The sequence below is a fragment of the Semicossyphus pulcher genome, unplaced genomic scaffold (genome assembly GCF_022749685.1).
Source record: "Semicossyphus pulcher isolate SPU_LCO1_2020_fin unplaced genomic scaffold, fSemPul1.0.p SCAF_20, whole genome shotgun sequence".
Lineage (NCBI taxonomy): Eukaryota > Metazoa > Chordata > Actinopteri > Labriformes > Labridae > Semicossyphus > Semicossyphus pulcher.
In genome coordinates this window covers 13,863,003-13,876,780 of record NW_027211694.1, presented here as the reverse complement: position 1 = coordinate 13,876,780, position 13,778 = coordinate 13,863,003, and the positions used below count along the sequence as shown (strand labels likewise).

At 43.8% G+C, this 13,778-nt stretch overlaps 1 non-coding gene across 1 annotated transcript; it reads left to right on the top strand.

Annotated features, from left to right (window-relative positions):
• The first annotated feature begins 8,597 nt into the window (after positions 1-8,597).
• Positions 8,598-8,669, top strand: trnaq-uug (transfer RNA glutamine (anticodon UUG)). The gene has a single exon. It is a non-coding gene; the product is annotated as a tRNA-Gln (tRNA).
• Positions 8,670-13,778: the final 5,109 nt, after the last annotated feature.

The window sequence follows — 13,778 nt, the reverse complement described above, 5'->3', positions numbered from 1 at the left end:
CCCTAATCAAATAACTCGCAGGCCATTGCAGCTGCCATTTCAGCCATTTCGGCGGAATACACACAGATGCCGGATGGGTTCCCTTCTGGCCTATCAGGCCAAACAGTGATGTAAGGCTTTACTCATCACTATTACCTGTCTCAGCTTTGGAGACATTTATAGGCCAAGGAGTGAGCTGCAATAATGAGTTTGTGTTTATTGCTAACCTGTTGCCAGTAGAGATGGCAGGCCCTAAGTGATTTGTGAGTTTAATTCCTCCACCTGGGCCTCTGATGGCCTATTGTCCCCCCCACGCCCCAATATACATAAATGACATGTTAATGACTCGTACACTGATAATAGCCTCTGTGGGTGGTGATTTGCTAGTTCCATTCATACCTCAAGGTTATGTGTGAATCATACTTCTGCCTGTGAGCTGTGATTGCTCAACAAAAATCAATACAAGTTGTTCGGATCTCCGTCTGTCAGACAAACTAACAGGGTTCTGTTTTGTGTTGTACCGTTGGGAAGGTTTCTGATCCATGATCATGATGTCACTGACGTGTCTAGATCTCTTTTCGGAGCACTTCATCCCAAGGAAAGCATCTCTAGGTCACCCAGCATGCTCTAGTGTTTGCAGCTTTTCATGCTCGGGCAGTTTAATATCTGCCTTTCATTTAATTCCCACTGCACAGCAAATTGAATTCATTTTCATACTTGCTATTCAAATGAAAGTTCTGAGCGAAAAATCAAAGGGAAAAGCCACAAACAACTTGCTGACACTATACTCTCTACCTTTCTCGTTCTGTCACATTTGCAGAATCCCTTGCCTGGAAAGAAGTGCCAGGCAGTTTCCAGTCAGTCGATGCGGCTTCTTAAAAAGAAAAAAGCACCACCGTAGCCCTTTTGCCTAAAACATTGATTAAAAAAGAATGTAGCCTCGTCTTGGCTAGCACAGCCTCCAATTAGCATCTAGTTAAGCTATTTGGAGTAACGTTACTGTGGAATTTGAAGGCAGTCCGTTGGGAGAGTCTCTCTCGCTGAGGGAAGAAAGGAATCCTTATATCCTTCTTAATTAAAACATGATTTACGCTTAGTCCCAGCAATGAAGTTGCCTTTGATGGTTCTTTTGTCAATTAAAAGTAAGTCCTACAGCAGATTACATAGCACTCATTACAAGCAGGTTATTCTCAAGGACAGGCAAGTTCTGGCTTTCAAGTAAGGAGCTGCTGGGTGGGTGAGTGCAAGGACACAAAAGGGGAACTCGCGAAACAAGGAAGATTTCTTAACTCTTTTATCAAGGGCTGGCCTCTCAAGAGTCTCTAACACCTCCTCATTTTACCTCCTTTCCTCCCTCCATGTCTCTCCTCACAAACAAAAGCAGGCGTCTCGTTGCTGTTGTCAGCCGGCGCCTCTGTGTTCTTCCTCCGTGTAACGAACACGGCCGTTATCAGCCGAATCCTGGGCCGCACATCTGCCAAAGTCCTCACGCTCCATTTACGCCCCGCCGTCGAAACACCAATAAAGCACTTATGCACTTCAAAAAAATCTTAGCCTGCCTGAAAGAGAAGGGCAGCATGAATATTTAACTAGGAAACTGCATTTGGATACTTGCAGGCAAAAAATAAGGGGGGCTCAGCTGGTGTAAATGTCTTCAACTGATGAGACTGAGACAAAGAACAAGCAGACAGCTACACTTCGGACACCCTGGAGCTGTGTTCAGGATATTCATTGGTCCAGACGGAATAAGTAGTATGTCAGGGCATTGAGCGTAGTGCCGGAGTCTTCCATTTAAAATTCAGCAACAGAACCACACAAAGAGTTATGTCACCAGGGTTTATCTGCTGGTAGAGAACTTCATACACTTCCCTGCTATAAATCTTCCATGCACTCCTCGTACTCTTAATGGACAAGCTGAAACTCTCTTCTTCCTCTCTTTTTTTTTTGTACCTTTTCAGTGCTTTTTTTGTGCTGGCTTTTATGTCGGTTCCAAAGTTTCAAATAGGCCAGGCAAGAGAAACCATACGAGCTGCTCAATATTCGACTGTGGAGTCAATAGTTCTAATTTGTCTTCTGGCCCTGGGAAAACTGTGCGACATGATTTAGGCCGACCGGCCAACAGCAGAGTGTATATTTGAACGAGACAGTAAGAAATAAGACCCCCTTCCCTTGTCACCTTTCACCCTCATCCTCTTTCCTCATACTGTGTCAGTGCTTCCTGGTCACGACTTCCCTTTCCTGCTTCTGTCTGCTATTTGTAGATTTAAATGGACTGAATCAAACATCAAGCTCTTTGACAGAGGATGGTAGTGGAGGTTGGTGGGCAGAGGAAGAGAAAGAAAGTAAGAGAAGCTTTCCCTGCGTGCAACAATATCTTCCATGGCCGGAAAAAAAATTGAAGGTTTGTGCACTAGCGTGGGTAAAAAAAACAAAAACAAGCCAGGCAGTGGCCTGATTGACAGTTTATTTAAGAGGTCATTAACTTTACATGCATTGCTTTGGAAAGACACTTGCGTTGGTGTTTAAGCCCCCAAGGCTCTGAGTTTCCGAGTACCCATGATGCTGAGAACATACCGGATTAAGGCAAATACTCTAAAACGAATATTTTTTGGCTTCTCAAGAAACGGCAGCTCGGTGTTGCTGCTTTTATTTGTGTTGCTGTGCTAATAGATACCAGGAGAAATAGGGAGAACATGACAGCTTGACCTTTTGAATTTCATGTTGGTCTTTTTGAGGCGGTTCTTATTGTGGCTCACTAAGAAATGCACACGAATCACATTGTGTGCATCGTTTTGCACCATGGAACGTCAATTTTGAAGATGAATGATGAAGATAGTAGAAGGAAAAAGCTGCTAAAATAAATTCTTGTCAGTCCATTGCCTTAACAACAGCCCTTTTTAGCATCTTTATGGTGTGAATTTAAACAGTAAAGTGAAGAAAACTTCCCATTTGAAAGGTATCTGTCTTGGAATAGAACTTTTCCATTTCTACTCCAGCTTAACTGTCATTTTTATTGATGCATTCTAACTCATTACAAGGTTTTTAAAGGGTTCCTGTTGCTCAAACAAATGTGTTTCAGAGTCGCAGAGAAGAGGCAACATCCTCTATGAAAAAGGAAGCAATAAGGTTTATTGGATTTGGGGCTTTTAAGGATGCAGCAGCTGTAAAGCCTAAAAACAGGAATGTGATAGTCCATCTTTCAATTTACAACTTCCTGAAATGAAGCTCTAGTGCAAGTTCAGTCAGGAAGACTACACTTTGCATGCTGCTCTATTGTTGGGCTGCATGGTGGTGCAGTGGTTAGTGCTGTCGAAGAAGGTTCCGAGTTCGAATCCCAGTTCGGACGTAGGTGGCCTTTCTGTGTGCCGTTTGCATGGTTACCCAGTGCATGCGTGGATTCCCTCTGGGTACCCCCACAGTCTAAAGACATGCTCGTTAGGTTCATTGGTGACTCTAAAATGACCCGTAGAATGTGAACGTGAAATGTGTCAGACCTGTGACTGACTGGCGATCAGTGGTCAGGTGTACCCCACCTCTCGCCAAGTGACAGCTGGGATTGGCTCCAACCCCTCTGCGACCCTGAATAGGATCAGCGGTATGGATTCTGCTCACCTTCTTCCTGCAGTCATCAGCTGTTCTCATCACATGGTCACATCTGTCCAATAGCACTGCAACACACCCTCATTGTTAGCTGTCTCTTACATGGCTTTTCTGTCTCCGGTTCATTCATGCTGTCCCTAAGCGCGACCCTCCACCTCCCCATCACCGCCCAGTCTTCATCATAAGCGTCATCATCTTATCAGCCAACACCTCCACCACCAGTGTCTGGACTCCATGGGGGGGACATATCGCACTGCTGCTCAGGGCTGACACTTCAATCACATGTCCCCGTAGAGTCCATGCGGCAAAGACTTCTGACCATGATTCATTACCACATCATCATTGTTAAATAAATGTTCTTCCTTACTTCATTTACTTGTCTGTCCTGATTGGATTTTTATTTTAAATAGGTGGAATTTGTTAGTAGAACCATTTTTGGTTTTAGGCTTGTCATGGGATTTTTCATCAATGGGAATTCATAGTTTGTTGACAGATTACTGTTAAGCGCTCCTTACCTAAAATACTTGACTCATAAAAAGAAAAACAAATCTGTCAGACGCCAAATTTCACCCAGTACATAAGGTCTTTTTGGATAGCACTGTGGCAGACAGACTGTCCATCAACTGGAAGGCCTTAGTTGATGCACCCATGACATAAAAAGCCTCCGCTCTGCTGGAGTCCATTTCCACCAGCTCCACTAGTGCTGCCCTGGCCTTTACCCTTCCCATTAATCCGAGGTGAGCACAGACCTCCTTAGGCCGGAGTAGTATCTCAAACTTCCCAATACCCTTTCTGTGAATTTTTGTGAACAGTTTGGTATAATGTCAGGGGTTTCCCCACTCTTTTGTTCCGAGGCGCCCAGCTGGGTTGGATAAGGATGGGGCACTGAGTCAGCAGAGTGAAGCGGCCGCAGCAAGGAGCTGATTTAAACCACCGCCGAACCAGGGCTCAACTTTCATTAGCCGTTGTCATTATTCCCCAGCCGCTGTCTGACAGATGGCATTGTGGAATATCGGATTTTATGGCAGGTCATCTTTCATATCCAATTTCTTTTCCCATTTGATGAGAAGTTCTCGCTCCAGTCAAATTCATTTTGCAGTTTGAATATTGATCGGACTCTGCACTCCCTCTCTCTCCCTCTTCCTCACTCTTCCTGTACTGACATCCACTGCGAGTCTCTTAAGACTTAATGGTCTCTTGCTCCTCCGGCTCGGCCTGGAATGCTGGTGCTTGTCTGTCTGATGTATAGCAACCACTGATGAAAATACATGAATAAATATGAGGTGAATTTAGAAGTCAATTAATAAGCCGGCATTTGTCAATTCTCAATTTTCAAGTCTGCATTAATACAATCATTCCCTGTAATTACTGCAGGGCCTAATTACCAGAGTACATTTAACTAAGATTGAATCAGTAATGTAGTACAAACAAGTCTAATGGCATATAGAAGGACAGTGGGGTTATAACGCCTCTCTGCCTAAACTATTATATCAGCAAATCCTTTGAGGGCTCTTGAAATTAGCTTTGGCCTCACCCTGAAATGAATTGGTGGCGTTTGAAAGGTACCCGCCGTCTCGCAGCCACTCCACAAGGACATTAGGGGTCAAGATCTGGCTCTGATATGGCAGCAGCGAGCTTTTACTCCTGTTATCTTCTCATCTGTCAGACAGGATATAAACGGGGATGAGTGGAGATATTTTGCCTGTGCAGACGTTGACCTGACAGAACCCTATTTCACCTGTTTGCACTGACGGAACCGCTGCCGGAAAATGGCCGACCGTAATGACCCATTAAAAATTCAGTATTTGGTGTAATGAGATGATCGTGCCCTGCCAGAAGTGTCTTGGATCTGGGGAGCGTCGCACGGAGGACGGGGCGCAGCAGCACAATATTACATTCGGAGTGATAAAAGGCTCAAACGGGGCTGTAGATATAAGCAGGTCTGGTAGATGAAGAAGTCTCTATCACACAAATATGACTTGCTTCAGTGAGGCTGGAATATATTGGGGCATTTGGTCAGAATGAGCTTTGTGTCATATTAGTGAAAGTAATGGCTCATTTCTCAATAACACGATTTACTAAAACAACCCATAAAATGACTTTTTCCGTGAGGCACCGGATGAAACAATCCCAACCTAAAACTCACAAAGCATGAAGGAACAGATTTGTCTTGGCGGAATATTGCAATTTGAGAGGTGATCAAGCATGAGAGAAAATGGAAAATCTCAATCTGGATCCGTTCATTTTCAAAACTCTTTCTGCTCTCTGGGGCAACAAGGCAAGCTGTCAGCGTGGTGACACACCAGTGTTCAGAATGCAAAAAAACTTCACCGCTTGTTTGTTTTTCCGCTCCATCAACTCGGATCCCAAAGAGGTACGTCAAATACAAAGAGTGCTGCAGAGAATTAACACAACTGCCCAGTTCATTCTTTTTCCAGAACCTTACTTATATGCAATCACATTAATTCTGCATTGAGACTGACTAGCCAGCTCTCTTTGGTGATAATGCCTCAGTAAGCATGGACATAATTTTCCATCATGTTCCCATGGGAAGCAAAGGGATCTCCATGGAGCAGCGGGGTTATCCACTTATGGACTCTGGGCACGACTGACAGGAGTCAGCTATAAAGAGCCCCCAGCCAACTTAACAGTGCATGAAACACAGAAGCCTTCTTGGTCCACTGGTCCTCCCCTGGGCCAAAGAGAATGGCGAACATCACGAATAGTAGGAAATATGTGTGCGTGTTTGCTCTGGGTGAGTCGAAAGAGAGCAACAGCAATGTCTCCTGCACAGCATCTGTCCAGTTGCCAGGGAGACCTTCATCTCCTCCCTGAGCTGTGGAGCGAGGCATCACAAAATACAGAACAATGTGGAACCGCCCTACGATTGGTTGGCAAACGACCCCCGGAGTTGTATCACAGGCGTGACACCGAAATCCTGTTGTCAAGGGAGCAAGGCCTCGGAGGTTCAAGGGAGACTCTTGGATGAGGAGAGGAGACAAAAGAGGCATGCGTTTTTCTCTTTGTTCCTGTCTGTGTGCAACTTTGAGTGTTTACTGTCGGATTTGTGTTGTGTGCCTAAGCCATTGCCAGAGTCATTGTTCCAATCAGCATTTAGGGGCTTAGTGGGTACAGGGGGTGTGCGTCCCTTTTGTTCCTGTCACAACTTTTTGATTTAGTGCCTTCAGTAGAACAACCAACATAAAAACAAAACAAGAGTCTACTACAGCCATGCAATTCTGTACTATGCTACATGCTAACATGCTGATTAGCATGTTTACAGTTTTGTTTGTTTTTGCCAACTTAGTTTAGTGTCTAAGCATGCTAAATTGGCAATTTATTGGCACTAATAATGAACTACAGCTAAGGGTTGAAGAGCATTTGTTTTACGGACACTTTGAAGTTAAGGTGCCATCTATGTTGTCAGAAATCATCCTGAGGGGGACACGGTAAGTCAGGTGATCACCAAAGACGGTAGGAGACATCATCTGAGAACCATAAATGGGTGTACCAAATGTTGCGCCAATTATGAATTGTGAAATATATATTTCACCACCTGACCTATAATTTTGACCTGCTGGTGGCACTACAGGAAAAGTAAAGCTATGAACCAAGTCTTTAAGGTTCATCCTCTATGGACCATGGATACCTGTACCAAATCTTGATTCATTCAGTAGGTGTCATAGCATGCTAATGCCAATTATGCACTAACAATGAACTACAGCTGATGTTGAAGAGTATACCATTTGTTTTACAGAACTCATCAGGGTACATCATCTTTGAATCATCAATGGTCGTACGAGATGTAATTGTGGGAGATATACTGTATAGGTACGATCCAAGTCCTTAAGATTCATCAGGCTCGCTGTGTGTTTTAGAATCGATTTGAATATTCTTTTATTGGCTTTTAAAGCTCTTAATGGTTTGGCTCCAACCTATTTATCAGATCTACTTTTAACCTCAGGTCTTCGGGTAGTGGGCTTTTAATTGCGCCAAAAGTCAGAACCAAAACCTACAGTGAGGCATCTTTTTATCACTACAGCCCCCGCCTGTGGAACAGCTTGCCTGGTAAAGTCTGATTGATTGATTGATCCTCTGGGGACCTGCAATAACTGTACCAAATCTTGATCCATTCAGTAGGTGTTGAGATATTTCAGTCTGGACTCACCAATGTACTCTGTAATTGAGATAGTATGGCTAAATATGCAAAATGTAACAAAATATTGCTAGTTTGTACAACTGTTTCTTGTACCCAAAGTGCTCTTCATAAAATATATCATGGCGTACTTAGGAAGAGCATCCTACAAAATAAAAACACAGTTAATCACTGAAGACGCCTTTCAGCTTTGCACTAAAGCTTTTCATAGCTTAACCTTTGTCTTTCTGGTTATGAGAGTCACTTGAATATGGTTGAGCTAATTACTGGATATTTTAAGAAATTGATTCAGCTTGAGTTCTGGCATTGTAAACAGACACAGCCACAGGAATGAAAAGGCCTAATCCAAAGATAAATGAACAGTCAAACTCGCGGACAAACTCGAATTAAGGGTGAGCATCATTACTGCTATTTTTTAATGGCAGATTGCCTTGGCTTGCCATCTGCTTATTTGATGCTGAGAGAAGCCTTGTGAATGCCAGTTTGTTTAGCCGTAGGCTGGATGCTGTCTCTAGGTAGAAGACATCTCATCGAGGGCTTGATCCTACACCTGAGGGGTGTAGCAGGGCAGGGCTTTTATGCTGTGCTTACCCAGTTGAATTTCCTTTTCTTTTTTTTTACCAAATGTTTAGTCTGTTTAATAAATACATTTCCCTTGATAACCGAGGCTGTTGATCAAAACTGTATTAGTATCGTGTTTCGTATGAACCAGGGCTATTTGGGGCTGGATTCATCGTTTCAAAGACTTACTGAAAATATATTTTTTTAAATTCCTTTGGGCCTGCAAACACAGAGAGGCCTTTGATACAAAAACACATCTTCTAGTGAAAGTAAAATAAATTGTTGTGAAGGACTTCGAAGTGGTTCCATGGTGTAATGGTTAGCACTCTGGGCTTTGAATCCAGTGATCCGAGTTCATATCTCGGTGGAACCTAAATGCTATGCTATGAAGAAAGAAGACATCAGGAAAATACAATTTCAAGGATTAGAAAGTGGTGCAAGGTGCTGCGTTCAGGTCAGTCTCCACTGGATGCTTGCAAATTCCACCTCTGAGGGGCGCTGGTTGAGCTTAGTTGGTAGAGCAGGTTCCCCAAATACAGAGGCCACACTCCGACGCAGGTTCACCTCCTGGTCTGCCGTCATTCGGTGCATGTCATCCCCCACTCTCTACTCCCTACATTTCCTGTCTCTCTTCAGCTGTCCTATCTAATGAAGGCAAAACAAAGATATTTTAAAAAAAATGTAAATGAGAACATATTACTCTCCTTTAATACCTTGAAATAGATGTGGCAATGATGGTAAATGATTTAAACTTTTTGCATTGTTGCTTCAATCTGATTGTCGTTCTCCACACCGGTACTCTCACCACTATCCACACCTCTTAAGCACAGGTGTGCGTTCTTCCTCTTTCTCATTCTGTCTTCTTCACTACCACCATTTTTTTTTCACGCTTTTTGGCAATTGGACTTATTTTTGATGTCCTATTATACCGCCTCAACTATCAACCTGTCACTCACACGTCAGAAACAACAAAAGCAAAAAGAACACTCGGAGTGGAGAAAAGCACTTTTCTCTTTGCAGTTAAAGTAATGCACTCTATCAAAGGAACATGCTGCTTCAAAAGGAGCATTTTTAGCCGAGATACAACATTGAAATTACTCCTTACAGTTAAATCAGGCTTTCTTTAATATTCTGCAATACAGTCTGCAATTATTTTCTGTGCGTAAGCCACATTCTCCCATGCCTCGGCTCTCTCCTCGATACTGTAAAGTTGTTCTTGAAATCAGGTTCAGCCTTCAATAAAGACACTTCCCTTTGGGCAGTGAGTCAGTCAGTGAATTGCAGAAAAGCCAGAACGCTAAATGTGTGGGAAGATCATCTGGCATTTGCATAGAGGAATATTAATAGGGGCCATGGCTAACTTCACAGGAATTTTTTCATTTGGAAATTGGCTCGTCCACTGAGGTGCTTTTGAAAACTGCTGCCAAGCCTCAAATAATTAGGCGGTGGTAAATATTTTATGATGGAGTGATTTTAACGCTCCTAAAATCTTTGTCAGCGTCATAACTAAGGCCAAATTAATGAAGTGACTGCTTTGTGGGCAATAACTAATTATGTCTTACGTTGACAAAATGGAGCAGGAAGTGTTATTGTCAAAAGGGAGGGCTTGAACAAGTAGTCACACAGACACAGGAAGTATTCTGGTATCGAGGACAATATTGTAGCGTGCTGTAAAAAGGAATTTGGCGGGCATGCCGATGGATGCCGCGCTCCAGCTCTGGCTCTCATGTGAAGCATAAACAACAGATGTGGGAAACAAATGGAACATTTGATGCATGTAAGCGTGGGCATTAAAAGGCCCGCATGTTGCCGCGTTCAGCCGCGTCCCCCCGATGGAAGTGCCAAACGTGTTCTTTTGGACCTGAGCATCACCTGACAGCTTGAGCGGAGGCTCTAGGCCAATACCTGAAGCAGATTTAGAGCATGATTTGCTTTCTGTGCTGTGTTTCTCCCCATATAACTGCTTCAGGTTATGGTTATCAGCTGATTGCCTTCATACAAAATCTAGAATAGAATTTCAAATCCCCCTACTAACCCGCAAAGCTCCAAATGGTCAGGCACCATCTTATTTTAAAGAATGTGTAGGTCCCTATTTCCCCTCAAGAACATTGCGCTCACGGAATACAGGCCTGCTTGTGGCACCTGCAGCCTCTAAAGCAGGGTACACACTACAAGATAACAAAGCCGATTTTGGGCCTGATTCCCCAGCTTCCAACAAAAGTAAGCAAAGTCGAGATTTTTTATTATCTTGCGAGATCTTCCTGTTGTGTGAGGCATGTGAAGAATCAGAACATTGTGGCCGCACTGATTTCATATAGTAAATATGAAACATATTTATGATCCGATGTCCTGTTGTGTGGGGGGAACGCATAGAACAGCCAAGCACGCACTTTGGATTGACACGTGGAACGAAGGGATGCAAGCTGACTGAAGAAGGAAGCACAACAACGGCAGCCATGGCGGCAAAAGGAACTGCGAAATCTTCCTGCTCATATCATGTTTGTTTACTCTAAAGTCACGTTTGACGTTTGAGGAGATTTTGCGAGATTTCCAGTTTTCAGAGTCGGGACCCTGGTTTCTGTGTGGAATCTGTTTCTAGCGCTTCTAGCGTCGTAACGAAGTTCCGCTGTTACGCCGCTGTTATGACTGTATAGTCGTAATGTTGTTTTTTGTATTATTATTGTAAGTTGTGTGTGCTCGTGTTTGGATCTGGTAGTGAGCGTATATGTAAATAGTTGTGTGCAGGTCCCCAGAGCTGATTGGCTGGCACATCATCAGCTCCCGCAGGCGGTTGGCTGCGTCCGAAGACGGCTGAGATAAGAAGCCAACGTGACCCCGTCTCCCTCTCCTTCCAACCGGCCATGTTTTCTTTTCCAGATTCAGTCTGTTTAGTTTCATATAAAAAGATGTCGGGGTGAATCTTATTTATTCACGGTTGTTTTCTCCTCTTTATATTAGTAGTTAGGGAGGTAAGTGGTTGTATTTCTGTTCTTGTTGATTTGTTAGGTTTGATCATTTGCCGTCTGAGTTAGAATCGTTTGTTATTTTCGATTCACCCTGAAGTTCAATTTATCTCATTTGAAATTGTTCAACTTGTTTTATGTAAATAAATCTGCCTTTTTTTGAAAGGTAACTTTTGTGTCTGTGGCTGCTTGGGACTTGAGGGAAATGGGTCCTTTTCATCTTATGCCTCGGCCCCCCTAGACGTGGGAATAACAGCCACCTTTGCCATTTTACATTGAACCAAGCAGCGCCGGCATAAAGATAAGCATATGAGCATTTACTTTGAAAATCCCAAAGTAAATGCATTAGCAGGAGATATGTTCATGCATAAACATATAAAAGTATCCCTACTTTTCCGTTTCCTCTGTTTAGACATTCACAGCATAATGTAAATGAAGGAGACTGCCTGTGTGCAGCACCCGTCCAATTACTGTCTGGGATGCTAACGGCTGCCACATGATGGACAGCTGAGCAGTCTGGCAGCAGAGGATCTGAAGCTTGGAGCGGATCTGCAGCGGGGAGCGAGGGAAAATTGATTTCGATGCAGAGGCAGAACGAGTCAGGTGTAGAGGAAGCATGTTGAATTATCTTCAAACAGGAATAGTCGCTGGTGATGAACAAATCAGTGACACAAAGTAACACACACGGGCCTGTAGGTGTGCTCAGTATGTGCGGTTTTAGTTACAGAGGAGGTGTAATATTTTTCAGGCTGGGAAATAGCACAAAAGGGTATTCCCTGCTCTACGCCACCGAGGGCCTTCTTTTCCAGGACATTTTCAAAGCGGAGACAGTTGGTGGCTGCTGGCACCGGCGCGCGGTGTTGCCCCTTCCAAAATCAGTCGGAAATATCCATTCGGAGCTTGTTGCACATTTCCAACAAAAACCCAACACTCTCAACATCAAACGGTTTTCTTGGACAAGGATCACAGAGATTGGAGCGATCGCAGCGGATGATTTCAGTTGCTAAAAATACAGAATGAGGTGGAGGAAGGACCCCGGAATGTTCTGCATGATCACAAAATAACAAGGACACAGTGTCATTGATGTGAAACTTCCAAAACCATGGCGCTGCCTTTTTAGATATCCTGCAGATTCAAAACACGTTGCATCATGGTTTTCCCAAGCTAATCGTGGTTTGGCTAGTCCAAGGGACGTGTTCATGCACATCAAACGTTGTAACACTAAGAGAAGAATTAGTCTAGTTAGCATTTTAGCCAGCTTTAGCTCGTTCACAACTTTCCCAAATCCTCTACTAAAGTTGTCGCTGTTGAAAGCAGTAACACTGACGTATGCATCTTTGACTCGGCTGCATTTATCTTTCCAACATCTGGCAAGAACGTGTCTCAAGTCTCCTCCTGAGGCTGCATGAACGATCTTGTATCGTATATTTTGAAAGAGGCTCACGTGCATTTACCCCCTTTGCTTTTTGTAGATCAGATAGCGTTCCCTTCCACCCCAGATGCAAAGAGTCAAACAGTTAGTAAATTGGGTCAAAGTAACAGCTGCTGCAGTTTGTGCAAGCTGCAGTCAGTGAGTGTTACAACCGCCTGCAGCTAAATATACAGAAATGAGTTTACTTTTCTAATAGATGGTTAAAGTGTTTGAACCTAAAAACAAACACAATATTCATCTTTGCAAAAAAGTTAAATGAATTCTGAATTATTTTCTGTCACAATAAAATGTTCTTTTAAGGCTGCTCTGCTTAGAGCATCAGCCCTGAACGTTCTCAAAAATGAACGCTACAAGAACACAAGATACATTATGCACATGAACGGTAGGGGCCGTGTGGAGGCAGAGGGGATGTGACACGGTCAACGCAGTACCAGGGACAACAATGGCAGAAAGTTTTGAAGACAAGCTGATAGAACAAGTTCGTAATTATCCACATCTGTATGATGTGTTATTGCCACTGCACAGCGACAAACAAGCCTGTCAAATTAGCTGGCCACAGATAAGTTCCGTTTTAGAAGTCGACGTGGAAACCTGCAAAACTAAATGGAAACAAGTCTGGGACCGTTACGCTCGTGCATCGAGGATTCAGAATTAACATCATCGTAATCTCCTCTAGTGGCTTGGGTGGGCGGCAGCTCAGTCTGTAGGGGACTAACCATGGCATTAGGGCTGGTAGCTGGAGAGGTGCCAGTTCCTTTCCTCTGCTCCGTTGAGGTGTCCTTGAGCAAGGCACCGAATCCCCCACTGCTCATGACGCACGTCCATGTTCAGACCCTTCAGTCTGACATCCTTCCATTAGTGCACGTCTGTTTGTGCATGTGTGTATTTCAGGCCTATGTGTGTGTAGCACGTTTGTACTAACAGAGTGAAAAATAGAATTAATAAAGTATGCCGTCTTCTTTTACTGCCGCCATGTCTGTTGTTTACATCCTGCACATATGATAGTTGCATACGGCCTGAGCTCTCAGGTGTGCCCTCTAGAGCAGTGGTGCCCAACCTTGGGTCCAGGCGCCAAAGATCGCTGGGG